This window comes from Rousettus aegyptiacus, unplaced genomic scaffold (genome assembly GCF_014176215.1).
Source record: "Rousettus aegyptiacus isolate mRouAeg1 unplaced genomic scaffold, mRouAeg1.p scaffold_m13_p_5, whole genome shotgun sequence".
In the NCBI taxonomy this organism is placed as follows: Eukaryota; Metazoa; Chordata; class Mammalia; order Chiroptera; family Pteropodidae; genus Rousettus; species Rousettus aegyptiacus.
The window spans coordinates 108,727,530-108,745,519 of record NW_023416308.1 but is presented as its reverse complement, the minus strand read 5'-3'; the positions used below and the strand labels follow the sequence as shown (position 1 = coordinate 108,745,519).

The window sequence follows — 17,990 nt, the reverse complement described above, 5'->3', positions numbered from 1 at the left end:
GAACTATTTGGTCTCCTGAGCTGCAGAAGAAAGGGCACACTTCTTACAAAAGAGAAGAAACGCACAAAAGCTCACATACTTTACACGACTGACTCTGTGATGCCAGAGAGGGCGGTGATTAAGAGCATGGACCGCTGAGTTAGATCTAGATCTGTCACTTGCTGCATATGTGATCTTACACACATTACATAAATAAACTCTGTGAGCTTCACTTTCCTCACTTGTGAAATGAGAATCATCTTCACAAGCTTAGTGTGAGAATTATATAACATATCAAAAATGTTGAGCGCAGTGCTTAGGACATAGTAAGTGTTCAATAAATAATAGCTGTACTTATTATCCTTTGAATCTTCTAATTAAAGGCACAGGAATCAAACACGTTCTGAGAAGGGGCCTTACTGGTAGTTGGCACATGAGGAAACAGGAATTTCTTCATCCCTTTATTAGGCTGGGCTTAGAAGGTCTCTAGATCTTCCATCAGTGTACTGGAAACAAGAGTTTGAGTTCCATGGGGTTAATGATGAAAGGCGCAAAGAGACCAATTCCTAGTACTCTGGAACCTCATTTTTGACTTGGGAACTGCAGACTGACCTGGAGTGTTCCCACCCCAGAGTGTGCTTAGCAGATACAGCCTTCTTCCTCTAGCCTTCCACCTGTTGAGACAAACAGATGTAATCTGAACACAAGAGAGGCCTTGCAAACACAGATCTGGTATCAGACAGCCTTTCTCTGAAGCATTCCTGGGGTTGTAAAACGACAAACATTCCAACCGGCCGAATCTAACCCTTCCTGTCTTGTAACTGGAGGCTTTATGAAACAGCTTCTTGTGATTAGAGCCATCAGTACCTCGCTCCAAGGCTGTGAGGTGGACTTCATTAATATTGATGAGCTGCAGCTCCTTAACCTCATTTGATGTTTATTTACAACCATTCTTCTCATATGCTAATGAGTGACACTGGGCTCTTCAGAGAGAAAGGAAAGAACTGGACCCTTTCTGCCAGCATCTCCTTGGCAAACTCCTGTCCCTTGAAACTGAAGGTTGTGTGGAGGGAATGATGCCAAATGGAGGGAATGCAGCAGAGGGGACAAAATGATGTGAAAAGAATGTCTGCAATGTGATGGGGGAGAGAGAGCAGCCCAGCTGCTGGGGCCACAGTGTGACTGGGGTTTGGTTACACCCACCCAGTGGGTAACAAAGAGAAGTTGAAGGGCGGGGATCTTAAGAACTACTAGAAGGACAATATGTTAGATTTTGAAATTAGGGTAGGAGTGGAGATCAGGGGGCTTGAAGGTCTTTCTCCAATTCACTTCATTTTCTTTTATAATTTTAAGAAATCAATAAACAGGAGACTGTAAGAAAGTTAAATGCCCACAGCAACTAATGCTTCGCAAATGCCTGACTTAGAGAAAGAATACTCAGTGTTGAGAGCACCACTGTGAAATGGGTAGCAGAGAGGAATAATCACTGCCTCTCTTCTGAGTTATGGTGATGTGTATCAAAACATAGAAAGATTAAGCAAGTAAGGATCAGAGACTGGGGAAAAATATTTTTTTTTAAAAAAAATAAGGCCATTCTATTGCTTTAGGGCTAACATCACACAGGGCCTCTTCCAAATTCCATAGCACACAGCAAGTCAATTTTGGGTCATCACATCCATTCAAAAGGTATGAAAAAACTATATGACATATGAGGGGGATGGAAGGAAAAATACTTTGGATATACAAATGCCTATTAATATCAGCAACAACATCAAACTTAAAATTTCTTAAATACTTCAGTGCCAATTCCCACTGTATTTCTTGTCTTTGCTGCTTTGCACTTTACATTACTATTTAGATCATTATTCCCTTCTTGCCTGTGGGGTCCACACCCTCTCCTTTCTCCCAATCTGGCTTTTTCCCTGAAGTACTTTGAAGATCATTCTACCCTTGATGTGCCTTTCTGTAAAGGCTAAATAGGCAGGAGAAAAAAGGAATCTCTTACCTTAAAGATTTAACCACATTTATTTAAGTACAAAGTATTGGTTCTAACCGGTAGATTTTATGTTTGTTTCTCTGAGATCATCATCCCTTAGGGTATGAATTTCATTTCTTTCAAGTTTTCTATGAACTCAGTTCCTGTTCGTCGGAAGGAACCAATAGCAATCTGCATTTGATTTGACAATCTGCAGCTTACCTATGCTTAGGGACAAACATGTCTGGAAGAGTAATTGACAACCATATGCTTGTTCTAGACTACAGCAGTTTTCTCAACCTTTTTTTTCTTTAATTTTTAGATATTTTTTTCTAAGTGTCCACCCCTCCATGAACTTTTAATACACTAGATATACTGAATATATACATAGATGTGTGTGTGCATGTGCGTGTGTGTGTGTGTGTGTGTGTGTGTAAGTGTGTGTGTACTGGAGGGCCAGGAAGCTTGTAAATATCTAATTTTGTTTTGCCTCTCAAAGAAACAATATTTGCCTCCTTGGGGGCAATATTACTCTCATTTAGAATGCATTTTCTAGAGACTTTTAAAAAGTATATCATCTGATTTAACGTGTTCCAGGATTGAACCTAACATTCTCTCAAAGTGAGCCATCAAACACAATTACACGTCTGTTCTGATTTTTTATAAAAGAAAAAAAGGACATCTTTGTGCCTTTCTAGGGATAGCTCTTCCAAAGAAAAGATCAAAATCCGTTTTTTTCACACTGGACCTGATCTATCTGCTGAATAAATGGCTTACTTTTTTGGCAGTGGGTTAGCTGTCTACAATAGTTCTATTTGAGTGGTAGAAAAGGTAATAGAGGGTCAGGTCCCTGAGGGACCCCCAAATAGTTCACTCTGCTAAAAATCAACAATATATTCCCTTGTAAGAAAATTAAGTTCATTATCTCATTAAATTTCTCCCAAACTCCAGAGGAAGATAGCGATTGGTATTGCTATTACCCTTTTACAAGCAGAGAAATAATGACATTGAGAGATTAGGGAGCTTAATTTAGGTCACAGGGGCTGATGTTTCTTCATATAAATATCTTATCTGTCATATAAGGTCACTCTGAGGATTTCTAGACCTTATATCTTCTGTTTCCTACATTAATCTAGGATCTTGGTATCCAGCTACAGAAAAGTTTATAAAGGTTGTTCTGCCTCCAACAACTTTTCTTCATCTGACAGTAGAAAAGCCAAAGAAGGCACTAACAGATAAGAACTGACTGAGGGGAAAGGAAGAGAACTCAGGCTATTGTCAAAGGTTAGTTTCATAAGTAAATGGCTTAGGTAGCATAGAACACAGTATAGGGAGGTACGCGATTTTTTTTCTTTTCTAAGATGAACATCACCATCTTTGTGGAGTTTGGAAGAGACTTATTAAACCATGATGTACTCGTCAGAAGATGCAAAGACCAAATCAAGACCTCCCACATATAGTCTTTCAAGTAACGTGAGAAATTCGTATTTTATTTAGCAGTCATGGGAACTGACCACATCTTAGAACTGTCCATACTTGAAACTTACCATAAGTGAGTGGGAATTAGGGGTTGGCAAAGAATAAAAAATACTATCTAGAAGGGCTCTTCTCCATAAACTAGCCTCAGGCTCATTTAATTCTCCCAAATAAGCCAGTGTTAAAATTCTCTCAGAGCTAAATACAACTTATTTGTTCTAAAGGGTAAGTGACTTCAAGCAATAACTTGTCCATCCCATGCTTTCAAGCAGAAGTGTACATAATTCATTCCTCATAGCCAGACTCTCTATTCTATTAAAAACAAAACAAAGAGCTTCAGGGAAGGACATTCTACAGTATTGCTTAGGAACCCAGTATGACATTAAAATACGTCAGCTCTAATAAATTAACCCTCATGTGTGACCTCGGTCCTTCACACTGCAATAGAGTTTGTTTCCTTTTTGTTTTAAGAGATGGGTTAAAGGCTTTAACTTTAATTTTGAATGCCCAGAGCCAAAAGATACACCCTAGATCAATACAAACACATTAAGGCAAAGATCAAAGTGCTACACACATTTAGTTCTACCAGCTTCTGATTCAGAAAAGTTATGCTAGCTGCTTCTTTTGCTGTGAACCGGGAAAGAAATTTGAGAGAGGGCCAAAAAAAAAAAAAAAAAAAAAAAAAACCAACCAAAAAACAAAACAACAAAAAAACACATTTAGCCTCAAAGAAAATGAAACTATAACTACATTGGACTAAATTAGAAACTAGAGGATACAAGGTATAGAAATTTAAAAAGTGACCCTTCTTTTACATGAGGCATTTAAATGAGAAATCATTTCCGACTGGATGCCACAAAACAGGAACAAATTGGGGGAAGGCGACAGAGAGCAAATCCTTTAAAGTCTTGGATATCAGAGCGAAGGAACTAAATTAAAAATACTCCAACTCCGACTAGGTGAGAAAAGACAGCCCCACCCAAATCTTGTTCATATTGGTTGCAGCAGCTGTCACTGAACTGGAAAGGGGACTGAGCAGAAATGAGCATCGCCATGATCCAATCTTGATTTGTTAATTTCAGCAGCAGTTATCTATCTTGTTCTACATCAACATAACTAGTTAAAGAAACATTCCTACATTCAGGAAAACGCTAACCTTTTTCATTGGCAAGTGACCAAAGAAAACACAATTCCCCAACGAGCAGTATAGTAAGGCAATAAAAACAAGACTATTTATCAAACATTTTTATCTGGAGCACTCAAAACATCTGCCAATATTATACCCAGTTCCTACTTCCCCCTCACCACCTTCCCCATAACTGTGGGAGGAAAAGGAAGCTTTTTGTAGGAAAGATGTCTCCTCTGCATATTGATGCAAGTCCCACTACAACTTTAGGAAAAGAACCTCCCAAAGAGGGTGTGGGTGTGGCCTCCTGGGGTTCTCCAGGGTGCCAGATCCTCCAAGCATGCCGGTAAAGGCTGTGCTCCACCACTTTAAAGGCAGTGCAGTCAAGTTCCTCTTGGCAGCCACCACGGATGCTGGCAAGAGGAGCAATTCTTCATTTGGGCCAGAAACCCAAAGGGAGAATTCAGAAGGAAGAGTAAGAAGGCATTTTCCTATCCCCATATAAGTAAGGAAACAGACTCACTAAATCATGAATCCTTTTTTCTAGAGGTGGTATTATTACCCTGGTTTTATGCTCAGTGAACAGTGGTGTGGAAAGTTAAGTGTTTAAGATAAATTATTTGTTCAAAGTTACAAAGAAGGTCTGTAACAAAGAGAATTATAGAATCCAGGGGTCAACATCTGATTGATGTAGGTTATCAGAAGAGCCCTTAGAGGTTTGAGAATTGGATGCTAGAATACTTCTTCGTTTTTAAATGGAGAACAGGAATGAGTAGGAAGACCTAGTAGACCAATGGTTTATCACAATACAGTGGTCCAACCTCAGGGGAACCGATATCAAATACAATTTTACAATGCAAGGTTTAAGTAAGTAACATGTAGTACTACTTGTTCCACATTTTTGTACAAAACACAGAATTTGGTGCTGTCATACTACATTATTGATGGGTCAGACTTACACTCTCAGGAAGTAAAGGTAGTGAGTATGTCACAGATAGTTGGCTTGAAAAGTTTGAGGAATATGGTTAAAATAGACAAAATAGTCATTTTCTTTGCTCTATATTCCAAGTAGTGGATCTTTCCTGGACCTCAGCACAAAAGTCTGAAGTATCTGCTCTAGCCAAGATGAAGAGATTTTCTCCTCCGAGCAGTATGCTGCACGCTGAAGAAGTCCCTTGCCTCGTTGGGGTGTCTAAATGTTGTGGACAGGATGATTTGAAATTTCAATTCTGCGATGGCTTGAAGTATAGACATCTTTTATGAAAAGAAACTATAAAGCCCTAATTCCTCTGTTTTTGAATTTTGGAACCATTTTAATAGTAATCTTTTTTTTCTGCTAAACCTTGATATTGCATAAAAACCTTAGAATGATATAACTGAAAAGAGATTTTTCAAAAGATGATTATGTACAAATTTCCAGTTATAAAAACAGTCACAGGGATGGAAAGTACGGCATAGGGAATACAGCCAATAATATTGTAATAACAATGTATGATGTCAGGTGGGTACTAGACTCATTGGGGTGATCACTTCGTAAGTTATATAAATGTCTAATCACTATGTTGTACACCTGAAACTAATATAATATATGCCAGCTGTAATTGAAAAATAAAAAAAATTAAAAATAATAAAAATAACTTTTGTACATACAAAAAAAGATGCTTATTAATTTTTATGAGAAAATCAGATTGCATATTACCAGCTAATCAGTAACTATTTTGAATGAGTAGACTTTATGATGAACACATATATAAGGTCATGATAAAAATAACTGGGATAAAAGAAACCTTTATGATTCCATGAAACCAAAGTTTATAAATACAATTTTCTATTGCTTGAGATAAACCCAGTAAATCTGAATGTGACCTTGCTTGTTAAGTTAAGGTACCCAATTAATGTTTGCTCCCCTTCGCCCAGACTCATGCCTCTAGGCAAGAAAGCAATTAAACTTTCGTTAAAAATCAATTATCTGTCCACATTTATAATGTACCTAGAATAGACAAATTCATAGAGACAGAAAGTAGAATAGAGGTTACCAGGAGCTGGGGGTGGGGTAGTGAGAAATGAGGAGTTATTGTTTAACAGAGTACTAAGTTTTAATTTCAGATGATGAAAAAGTTCTAGAAATGGATAGCAGTGATGGTTGCACAACACTGTGAATGTATGTAACACCACTTAATTGTACACTTATCCATGGTTAAACTGGCAAATTTATTATGTGTACTTACTACAATAAAAAAATAATCACTTGGGTTGCTTCCACATTTTAGCTACTGTGAATAATGCTTCTATGAACATGGGTGCACAAATATTTCTTTGAGTCCCTGCTTTCAATTCTTTTGAATATAGACCCAGAGGTGGGATTGCTGAATATTATAATTCTATATTTAATTTTATGAAGAACCACCATATTGTTTGCCATGGTGGCTGTACCATTTTACATTTCCAATGATAGTATACAAGGATTCTAGTTTCTCCACATCCTTGCCAATATTTGTTATTATTATTTTAATAGTAGCCATCCTAATAGGTGTGAGGTGGTATCTCACTGCAGTTTTGATTTGCATTTCTCCAATGATTAGTGGTGTTGAGCATCTTTTCACTGCATTTGTCATTTCATCATGGCTTACTGGTCATTTGTATATTTTCTTTGGAGAAATGTCTATTCAAGTTCTTTAGGATTTTTTTATTGAGTTGTTCTATTTTGTGGTTGATGTCCCTGTATTTTAATAGTTGTCAGATTTAATTCACATAGAGAATGGTCTGGTTTGAGCCCCTGATATAGAAGTTTGTTTTTGAAAGATAACGTGCTGTAGTTTTGTGAAGGTTAAACAGTTTTTAAGAGCCCTCTCTGTACCAGGGACTGGTCTAGGCACTTAGGATAATAGAATTCAATAAAGCATGGGTTCTGTGCTTAAAGGACTAAAAGTTTAATAGAGAAGACAAACTGATTTCAAAATATGTGGATAATGTAATGACAGGGAGCTTTAGAAATATAAAGACAAGGTTTAGCCCACTTGGTGGGTTGAGGTAGAGGACTGCTGAGGAAAGGTGTTCTGGAGAAGGTGTTACCTGAGATGAATGCTGCAGTGGGAGTTTATACAGGTGAAAAGATGGGGTGGTCGTGTCACAGACAGGGCCTAAACAAGGCATCCTGATGAGAGACAACATGAGATAAGGAGAACTACCAGGACTTGAGTTCAGTGTAGATGACGAGTAGTTTTTAAGGCAAGTTGTGGCTGGAATTGAGGCTGAAGAGAGAGGCAGAGATCAGGACACAGAAAGCCTTGTGTGACTCATTCTATAGGTGATGGAGATACCTTTAAATTGTTTTAAGTAAAAGAAGAATAGCAGCATAGTCAGATCTTCTTCATAAATGGAGCTCATGACTTTACAGTAAAATGAATGGGAGAGACTGCAAAAGTTCGAGTGAGAATTAAGCAATGATGGGAATCAAGAGGAAAGGTCTGGGAAGAACTGTTTTGTTTTTTTTTTTTTTTTTTTTTTTTTAGGCGAGGCAACCCTTGGTTGACCTCACAGATTGCAAGGATCTTGTCAGTTTACAATCTTTTATTTTTTACGCCTACAGCACTTGGTCTTCCTAGGTGGTCTCCCATCCAAGTACTAACCAGGATTGACCTTGCTTAGCTTCTGAGATCAGATGGGATTGAGCTTGTTCAGGGTAGCATGGCCACAGACTCAAGAACTATTCTGAATGTAGGATCAGTAAAACTTCTTAGCTGACAACGTGTGGGGGCGGGGGGGAAGGAGGAGTCTAGAATGATAGAGTGTAACTCTGCGCACTGATATGGGAAACCAAAGAGGAGAGGCAGATTCAAGGGTGAAGGCTGAGGAGTTCTGTCTCTGACATGTTCAAATGCGGTGACTGTCAGACATCCACATAGTGAAGTGTGAGGATACTAGATGTATGGGTCAGGGGGAGTTTGGGGCTAGTAACATAAATTTAGAAGTCATTTGTCTAAGGTAGTAGGAAAAGTCTTAAAAAAAAAAACTGAGACTGCTCAGTAACTGTGTGGTGAGAAAAGTCATGAGCCAAGTACAGAACACTGGGAAATAACATTGAAAACAAGGACAGAGAAAGAGTAACTTGTGAAAGACATGGAGGAGGACTGGTCAGAGGCATAGGAAGAAAGAGGTAGTGGAAAAGGTATAACTTTGAAGCTGAACAGAATCAGTTTAGAATTTCCACTTATTGTATAGCCCTGAACAAATTAGTTGTAAGCCTCAGTTTTCTGTCTATAATATAGAGATAATAATACTGTGCAGATCGTGATGAGGATTAACTGTGACACTATATGAAGTATAACTTTAAAAAGTGCCTTTTACCATGCCTACCTCATCGTAGGCATTCAACAAATGTTACTTCCTAATTTTTTTTTTTTAATTAGTCTGGCCCTCTTGTTTCTCTCTCTGAAATTACCAGGAAGTAGGGTATCCTTAGTTGTTACATGTTTTTAGCTTAACTGAGTGTCAAAGTGGAGATGGATTGGCCTTTGTCAATTGACAGTCACTCTAAATTGAAGCCAAGAAGATGTAAACAAATTTAGGTTTGCAATAGTATTCTCAGTGTCTGTATAACTACTACTCTTCCATTGTTATTTCTCTTTTTCCAGAACACTAGTCCTTGAGAGATGCTCTGCAATGAATAAAATGAAAATAACATATTTGAAAAGGACCAGGAACTCACAGTTGCTAGATGTGACACCAGATTCATTTTTGGCTAATTTTTTGTATATGGCAGGTGATCAAAATGTGCTGGAATGCCCCAAAACACTAAAATCAGAAAAAAGAAAATTCTGTATGACTCAAAGATTAGTTTAGTGCAGATTTTTTTTTTTTTTTTTTTGGAAGTTAAAACATGTATTACATCACCCTGGCAGGACTGCTTTTAATGATCTGTAAGCTTCAATGAAGCAAGTATCATTTAAAGCTTTGAAGAGAGAAAAAAGGTGTTTCAAGTCCCTCAAACAATTTATTGCTCCAGTATTTCTAATAATCATGTATTTTTCCTTTTGACTGGAGAGCAAAGGAAAATGGAAACCTGCGGAAACTGGAGTTGGACAAGAGAACAAAGTTTATAGATGAAATCTCGTCTAATACTGGCAACTGAAACAAACTCACCCCTTACGTCCTTTAAAAAACTGACCCAGCTCAGTCTCTCTCTTTTTCTGCGCACCCCCCCCTCCCCCGCCCCCAGCAATTTTTAAATGTCACAAAAGGCTCTTAGGCTGAACTAAACACATTCATGGGAAAGTTCTTTCAGGAAAAAGATGCAATGATGGCTGTACTTTGTCTTGGTCATGCCATGGGTAAGCCATTTCCCCTCAGAAACTTATTTCTCTAATTAGAGTGATGGGCTGAAAAGGAGTCATTTTTTTAAAGGAGCAATTCTGAAGTCAATCAAAACAAAACTATATCCAAATAACACAATAGTTTTATTTCTGTGATCATTACCTTCCTTTATTCCAAAATGAAACTGTGACTCTCTACTATTATTGCATGGTTAATTCAATGAGATGCCCTTCAAGAATCTATAAAGTAGTGCCTAGCATACAATAGGCACTCAATACATACTTGGTGAGTGAAAGAATGTATAAACAGAGCAAAACGATCACCTTTTCCTTATGGCCTCTGTCCTTTTCTGTTAACCTAGGGCTAAACCAGCTTCTTGATAGTCACATTGCCTTGTGCAAAACTCAGTTTCATTCTCTTGTAGTTTTACTGTTAAGGTGCACATTATCGTGCCTCTTTTTCTTGACCAACTTTTTCATCTGGGTGTTTTTAGAACTCAATTTTTATTTACATTTTCCCATTCGATACTTAAAATGAGCCTGTTGCTCAAGCCTGGAACACGTACACTGTTAGATTCTCAGCCCCCTTGGCATTCTCTAAATCACCTTTTATGACAGTCATTGTACTTGTACTCCTTATTCATTTACTCATCTATTTATTACTAAGTCTTACGATGTGCCAGGTACATTCTCAGTTCTGAGGATACAGCAATAAACAAAAGGGACTAAAATCCCTGCCCCTGTGGAGTTTACACGTGAGTGCAGGGAGGGTTGGGAAAAACACAAGAAAAACATGTCGTGAAAAACAAAATAGTACAGCAGCGGTCCCCAACCTTTTTGGCACCAGGGACCGGTGCTCCTACGAGAATCTAATGCCTGATGATCTGAGGTGGAGCTGAGGTGGTGATGTTGGTGCTGGGGAGTGGCTGCAAATACAGATGAAGCTTTGTTTGCTCCCCCACTGCTTACCGCTTACCTCCTGCTGTGTGGTTTGGTTCCTAACAGGCCATGGACCAGTGTTAGTCTGTGGCCCAGGAGCTGGGGACCCCTGCTATAATGCATGTAAAGATTTAACATAGTTCCTGACACATGGGAAGTATTCATTAAATGACAGCTCTTACTATAATTATTTTATTATTCACAGAACAGGCTGTGCAGCCCTTATTATGCTGAATCAGTACATGATCTTTCCAGAGGTCTCTAGAGACCCCCTTCTTCTGTGTGCTTTCTATATAAGTCAATAAATGAAGCTTACTCAAGTGTTAAATTTTTAAAAAAATTTTAAGCATCATAAACTTCTTTGGCTTACTAAAAAGACGATAGTGAACATAAGTTACCTTTTGCTTATTAATTCTGGTTCAACATTATAAATATTGCTTATTGTCTTAGATCAAAATAGAAAGATACCCTCAAAGAACAAAAAGATTAATAAAACCATTAATTTGTCCCCTACATGGTAAATGACTTTAATATACTGTTTGCTTATTTTTAATATGGGTTTTCTCTTGTTTGTTTTGTATATGGATTTTCTCTTCACTGTTAGGATCTCTAGTGACTTCGTTCTTTCCTTTTTAAAATTTATTGAGGTGACATTGTTTAATAAAATTATATAGGTTTCATGTTTACAATTCTATAATAAATCATCTGTATATTATATCGTGTGTTCACTGCCCCAAGTCAAATCTCCTTCCGTCACCACATATTTGACCCCCTTAACCCTTTTCTACCTCCCACTCCTCGCTTTCCCTCTGGTAATCACTAAACTGTTGTCTGTGTCTGTGAGTTTTTGTCTGTCTTGTTTGTTGCTTTCAGTTTTATGTCCCACGTATGAGTGAAATCATATGGTTCTCAACTTTTTCTGACTTACTTCTCACCTAGTATGATATTCTCAAAATCTACCCATGTTGTTGCAAATGGCAGTGTTTCATCTTTTCTTATAGCTGAGTAATGGTCCATTGTATATATGTACCGCGTCTTTATCCAATCATCTATCAAAGGGCATTTTCGTTGTTTCCATGTCTTGGCCACTGTGAATAATGATGCAATGAACATTGGGGTGCATATATCTTTACGGATAAACGTTTTTAAATTTTTTGGGTAGATACTCAGAAATAGGATTTCTGGGTCATATGGTAATTCTATTTTTTGAGGAACCTTCATACTGTTTCCCTTAGTGGCTATACCAATTTATATTCCCACCAGCAGTGTGTGAGGGCTCCTTTTTCACTCACAAGCTCTCCAACACGTGTTGTAACTTGTCTTGTTGATAAAAGCCATTCTAACAGGTGTGAAAGGGTATCTCATTGTCGTTTATGATTTTTCGGGAAAAGCGTCTGTTCAGGTCCTATGCCCATTTTTTAATTGGACTGTTTTATCATTGTTGAGTTGTATGAGTTCTTTATATATTTTGGATACTAGCCCCTTATCAGAGGCACTGTTTGCAAATATCTTCTCCCATTCACTTGGCTGCCTTTTTGTTTTGTTGATGGTTTCTTTTGTTTTGCAGAAGCTTTTTAGTTTGATACAGTCCCATTCATTTATTTTTGCCTTTATCTCCCTCGCCTTTCAGGTCAAATTCATAAAATCCTCTCTTACACTAAGGTCTATGAGTTTGGTACCTATGTTTTCTTCTATGCAACTTATTGTTTCAGGTCTTATATTTCGGTCTTTGATCCATTTTGAGTTAATTTTGGTGTATGGTGACAGACAGCAGTCTGCATTCTTTTGCATGCGGCTTTCCAATTTTCCCAGCACCAGTTACTAAAGAGGCTTTCTTTTCTCCATTGTATGTTTTTGGGTCCTTTGACTAGTGACTCTTCAGATAACATTTATCACAATTGTCAGTGTGTGGCTAAGGCTAGCAACACTTTAGACCCCCCTCATTACTTTTTATTTTCTGCTGCTGACCTGACCGTCAGTACTTGAGAGTTATGTATTTGTAAGCGAGGAGGCTCCCTGTGAAACTCTCAGGAGACTTCCCGCCTTGCCTACAAGGACACATAAACTCAGTAACACTGGCTCTTCAGGTACCATCTTTACTTACTTTCAAATTGGTGACTATGTTCTGAAATCTTAGAAGTTTGATTGCTATGTTGGTGAGATACTAAGGAGAGTTCAACCATGTAAGACACTAACCTGAGATTCTGTCTAAATTTAATGCAAATTAAAACACTAGCTTTAAACGCAGATTAAAACACCAGTTTAAGGCGTGACGATATCTTTAATTTAATGATCTTATCTTACCAATGTGGCCCAGTAAATTTACTCTGTCCACCTGGAGTTCCAGGGTTCTTATGTTTTTGTTTACAATGAACATCAGACTATGAACATTATGTACCTGTATGTATACAAATGTATACATAAACAGAAGAAATCTAGATTACCCAGAGACTTAGCTATATTAATTCTTGCTTCTAAATTTTTAACATCAACATCAATTCTCTAGTTTAATTGAGCTCTTTGATATAATACTTTTTGTTTGTTGATTTACCTCCCTCTCTCCCATTACTCTTTGCCCTCAGGGAAGGTGTGTGAACTAGCAAGTCTTATCCTTACTGTAGACTGTGGCCTGTCAGTCTTAGCTGTGGCCCATTTTTAAATGGAAAGGAGAGCAGGACACTCAGAAAGAGAAGCTAGTATAGTACACAGTTAAAATTTGATGAATTCTCAGATGAGCAATATCTACGTATTTAAATATAAAACTTAAAAAAACAAGCGAAATCAATTTTTGGATTAACTGTCATTGAAATTAGCCACATCACTGGTATTTACAGGCTGACTACACATTTTAAGTATGCCTATTAAGAGTTTCTGAAACTAGTACTGCTCTTGATGCAATATATGCAGAACAAAAGGAGTCCATTTGTTTTAGTTTACAAAACAGATGTAATGAATATAGTGATATATGATGCTTCTTTCTTTGTATTTTGCAGAAATTTGAAAAAACATGAGTTTTTCCTGTCCTACCCACAATGGCTTTGTGGTAAGGACCATATATATTAGGTATATATTAATAGCAGCATAACAACAACTGCTATTTATGGAGTACCTACTGTGTGCTAAACACTGTGCATAGTACTTTTTATATTGCAGTGGTTTTAAGATCTGTCCACGGAATTCTATAATACTCCCCTTCCTTCAGAGATGGATCTGAATCCCCTTCTCCTTGGGTATGCTCTAAGCTTAGTGATTCACTTCTAATGACTAGAATAATGAAAGTGACAGTATGTGACTTTAGAGACCAGGTCATAAAAGGTACCATGACTTCCCTCTCTCTCTCTGTCTCTCGGACCACTCTTTCTGGGGAAGCCACACCACATCATGAGGAACATGTGGTGAAGAACTGAGGCCTTCTGCCAACAGTGACATAAGTGAGCTTAGACACAAATCTTCCAGTCCTATTCAGGCTTGCAGATGACTGCAGCTGCAACCCAAATCTTGACTTCAATCTAAGAGGCAGAACTACACAAGTAAGCTGCTCTTGGATTCCTGACCCTCAGAAACTGTGAAATAATGAATGTTTCTTGTTTTAGACCTCCAAGGATGGGGGCAACTAATACACATATGTTGTCTTTTTTGTTCTCACTACTGCCATGAAATAACTGGTATTATTTCCATGCAAATGAGGAAACAAAGGCTCAGGTGGCTAAGTAATTTACGCAAGGCCACACAGCTAGTAGTGATAGACCCATGACACCAAGCCCAAATGCTTTGCACTATGTTATACCATCTCTTTTCAGGTACTGTTTCTTTCAGCCAGTTTATCAGCTATCTCCCTCAACTTTGGCTGGCGAAGAATATAGTCTAGAATTATTCTTCCGGAGACTTCCGTTCTGTCTGACATTAACCCATTAATTAGACTGGTATACATCATCTAGCCAATGTTCCTTCTGCTTGTTCACAAGGATATCACGGAGATGTTGTCAAGGTCTTATTGAAATCCAATTAAACTAAACAAAATAATAAATGTAGCTATACTACATATAGTTCTCTCTCAATTCACCAGTCTAGTAACCCCTTAGAAAAGGAAATAAGTTTGCATTGACCATTACTCTTCCTCCTCCTTCAGTATTATTGCCATTACCATCATTAATCACTATTGTTCCCTTCACAATTATCCCTGATTTCAATAAATAAATGAGCACTTTAGATGCATTATTTGATTTAACCTCAGGACTACCCTAAGAAGTAGGTTCTTTCATTATTTCTATTTTACAAATAAGGAAAGTTGGCTTATAGAGATTAAATAACTTACCCAATGTCATTTTACTAAAAAGTGAAAGAACTAGAGTTGAAATCAGGCCTTTACCCACCAAGCCTGGGCTCCTTTTCTTTTCCTTTTCCTCTCTTTCTCTTCCCTCCTTGTGTTTTCTTCTCCCCTTATCCCCTTCTGCAATAAACTGACAGCCTTAGCGTGATCACAATTTCCTTTTCTGAATATTTACGTAATTTATTCTTTTTAATAAACAGATGAAGATTTCCACCCAAGATGAACGTCAAGGTCATCAGCCTTTGGTCTGCTAAAATGACCTTCTGAAACTACCCCCCTTCATCCCCATTCCCTCCCCACGACATGCATACTTTCTCAAAGACTGCCAGGAGAGGTTCAGCCCGCTCTTCTACTACTAGACCTCAGTACCCTGGAATGTAAATTAGGTCCAGGAATGTGAACTCAAAGCAGTCAGGTGTTCTTTTACAATCTCAGCTATGTTTGATTTCATTCCCTGGAACCAGTATTTATTTTATCTTTTCCAGTTCAAAGAGCATCCTCTCTGACTCAGAAGACTAAATCAAAATAGAATGTAATGCTCTGTTTTCTTTCTTTCATTCATTAATATTATACCATCCGCCTAGGCTTCATTGTTCTTTTTGCTCCAATGTAATATTTTTAAAAGGAAGACTTTTATATTATCTTCAGAATTTTGCCACAATTTTCAGTTTTCCTAGTTTCTTATTTTCCCTTCAATTAAATACAATTCAGTAAACAATCATTTATATATACTTTGAACAAGGCACTTGGCTAGATGCTAGGAATACAAGGTAAGCAAAACAGATAAATTATTTAAGCAATTATATGCATGATAAGTGCTTGAAAAAGCTCTTACAAGAAACATATGTTCATAGCAGCATACTCATAAGAGCCAAAAAGTAGAAACAACTCAAATGTCTATCAATGGATGAGTAGATAAACAAAATGTGGTATATCCATACATGGAACATTATTCAACCATAGAAAAGGAAAAAGATAGGAATATGACATAAGTTACAACATATATGAACCTTGAAACCATTATTCTAAGTGAAATAAACCAGACACAGAAGCCCCTATATTGTATGATTCCATCTATATGAAATGTTCGGAATAGGCAAATACATAGAGACAGAAAGATTAAGTGGTTGCCTAGGGCTGGGGGTGGGTAGGTGGGAGAGAAGGGGAGTTCCTGCTAACGAGTACTGGAGGGTTTTTAGTGGGGGGGGAAGTGATGAAACTCTTCATTTCTTTCACTCAATTTTCTACCGAGTTTTTAGTATTTTTATTACTGATTTTTAGGAACTTGGTATGTAAGGAAATTAGCCCTTTATCTTTGATAGATTTTAAGTTGTAAATATTTCTTCCTGTGTGTTGTTAATCTTTTGTCTTTATTTATAGGATATTTCTGTCAAGCAGATTTTTCTTTTTTTTAAATCTAATGAAATATATCAATCTTTTCTTTTATAGCTTCCAGGCTTTTTGTCAGTCATAATTAGGAAGGCTTTTCTCTCTGTGAGATTATAAAAACATTTTCCTGTGGTTTCTTTGAGTATGTTTATGGTTTCATTTTTTACATCGAAAGTTCTGAGCCATCTGGAATTTATTTTGGTGTAAGGTGTGAGGAAGGAATCCAACTTTTTTTTTTTTTTTTAAGATGGCTACCAGTGGTGCTCACTGACTTAAAATGCCCTTCCTCCCCCATGATAGGTTAATTCTATTTTGATATTTGGGTCAATTTCTGGTCTTCTCATTCTGGTCTATTGATTTTTATCTATCTATGCATGTGCCAATAATGAATTTTTATAGAGCATGGTGATGAAGAGCTTGTACACTAGAGCCAGAGCACCTGAGCTTAATTAAATTCAACTTCTGCCACTTATTGGCTCTGCGAGTTTGAGCAAGTTAATCTCAGTGAGCTGTTGTAAAGATTAAATGAACTACTATATCTAAAGTGCTTAGATTAGTGCCTGGCACATAGTGTTTTCTGTTAGCTATTATTGGTAGAATTATTATAGCCTCATAATAGATTCTAGCATCTGGTAGACCTAGTACCCCATTATTTTTTTTTCCTCAAAATATTCCTGGTTATTCTAGTCTATTTAATTTTTCTGTCTCAACAAAATAAGCAATCAAACAAAATTAAATCCTTTGGTATTTTTTACTGAGATCAAGCTAATTATGGATTAAATTAGGAAGCACTGACAGCTTTATGATGTTAAAGTCTTCTTTTCTAAGAACAAAGTATGCCTTTCCATATGCCTAAGTCTTATTTCAGGTCCTTTGGTAGTGTTTTAAAGCTTTCTTCATATAGTTCTTGCAAATTCTTGTTGGATTTATTCCTAGGTATTTTATCTTCTTTTGTGATTATAAAAAGGGAGTTTTTTTTTCTTGTTTGTATATATAAAGACTATTATTTTTTAAGTAAATTATTGGTTTTAGTATATTTTGACCAACAATCTTGTTGAATTTTCATGTTTATAATAGATTTCAATTTATCTTGGGCTTTCCAGGTGGGTAATAATGTAATTTTTCCTTCGCCTTTAAAATTTTTATGCCTCTCATTTCTTTCTTCTGCTTAATAATTTGACTGGCATCTTTAGGAAAATGTAAAAAATGCTAAGAAACAGTAAATAATAAAATTGTTTCCATAATTATATCTAGAACTCCTATCTCATATTTCCTCTGAAAGGTAATATAATATGAAGGTAAATCAAAGATTTAAAATTTAGAAAGCATTTCAGATATATATGAATGTATATGTGATATATGAAAAATATACATGAGAAAAAGCTTCCATGTTAAAAAAAAACAGATTATATAAATATATATTCAGTATAATCTCTACTATGTAAAAACAACAATGTAGAAAAA

The 17,990-nt window shown here is 36.9% G+C and overlaps 1 protein-coding gene and 1 pseudogene across 5 annotated transcripts in view; both read right to left on the bottom strand.

The window, feature by feature from the left end:
- CUNH11orf49 (chromosome unknown C11orf49 homolog) overlaps positions 1 to 17,990 on the bottom strand; it is a 144,565-nt gene that overhangs the window by 48,733 nt on the left and 77,842 nt on the right. The window lies entirely within an intron of this gene.
- LOC118603154 lies at positions 8,137 to 8,255 on the bottom strand (annotated as a pseudogene).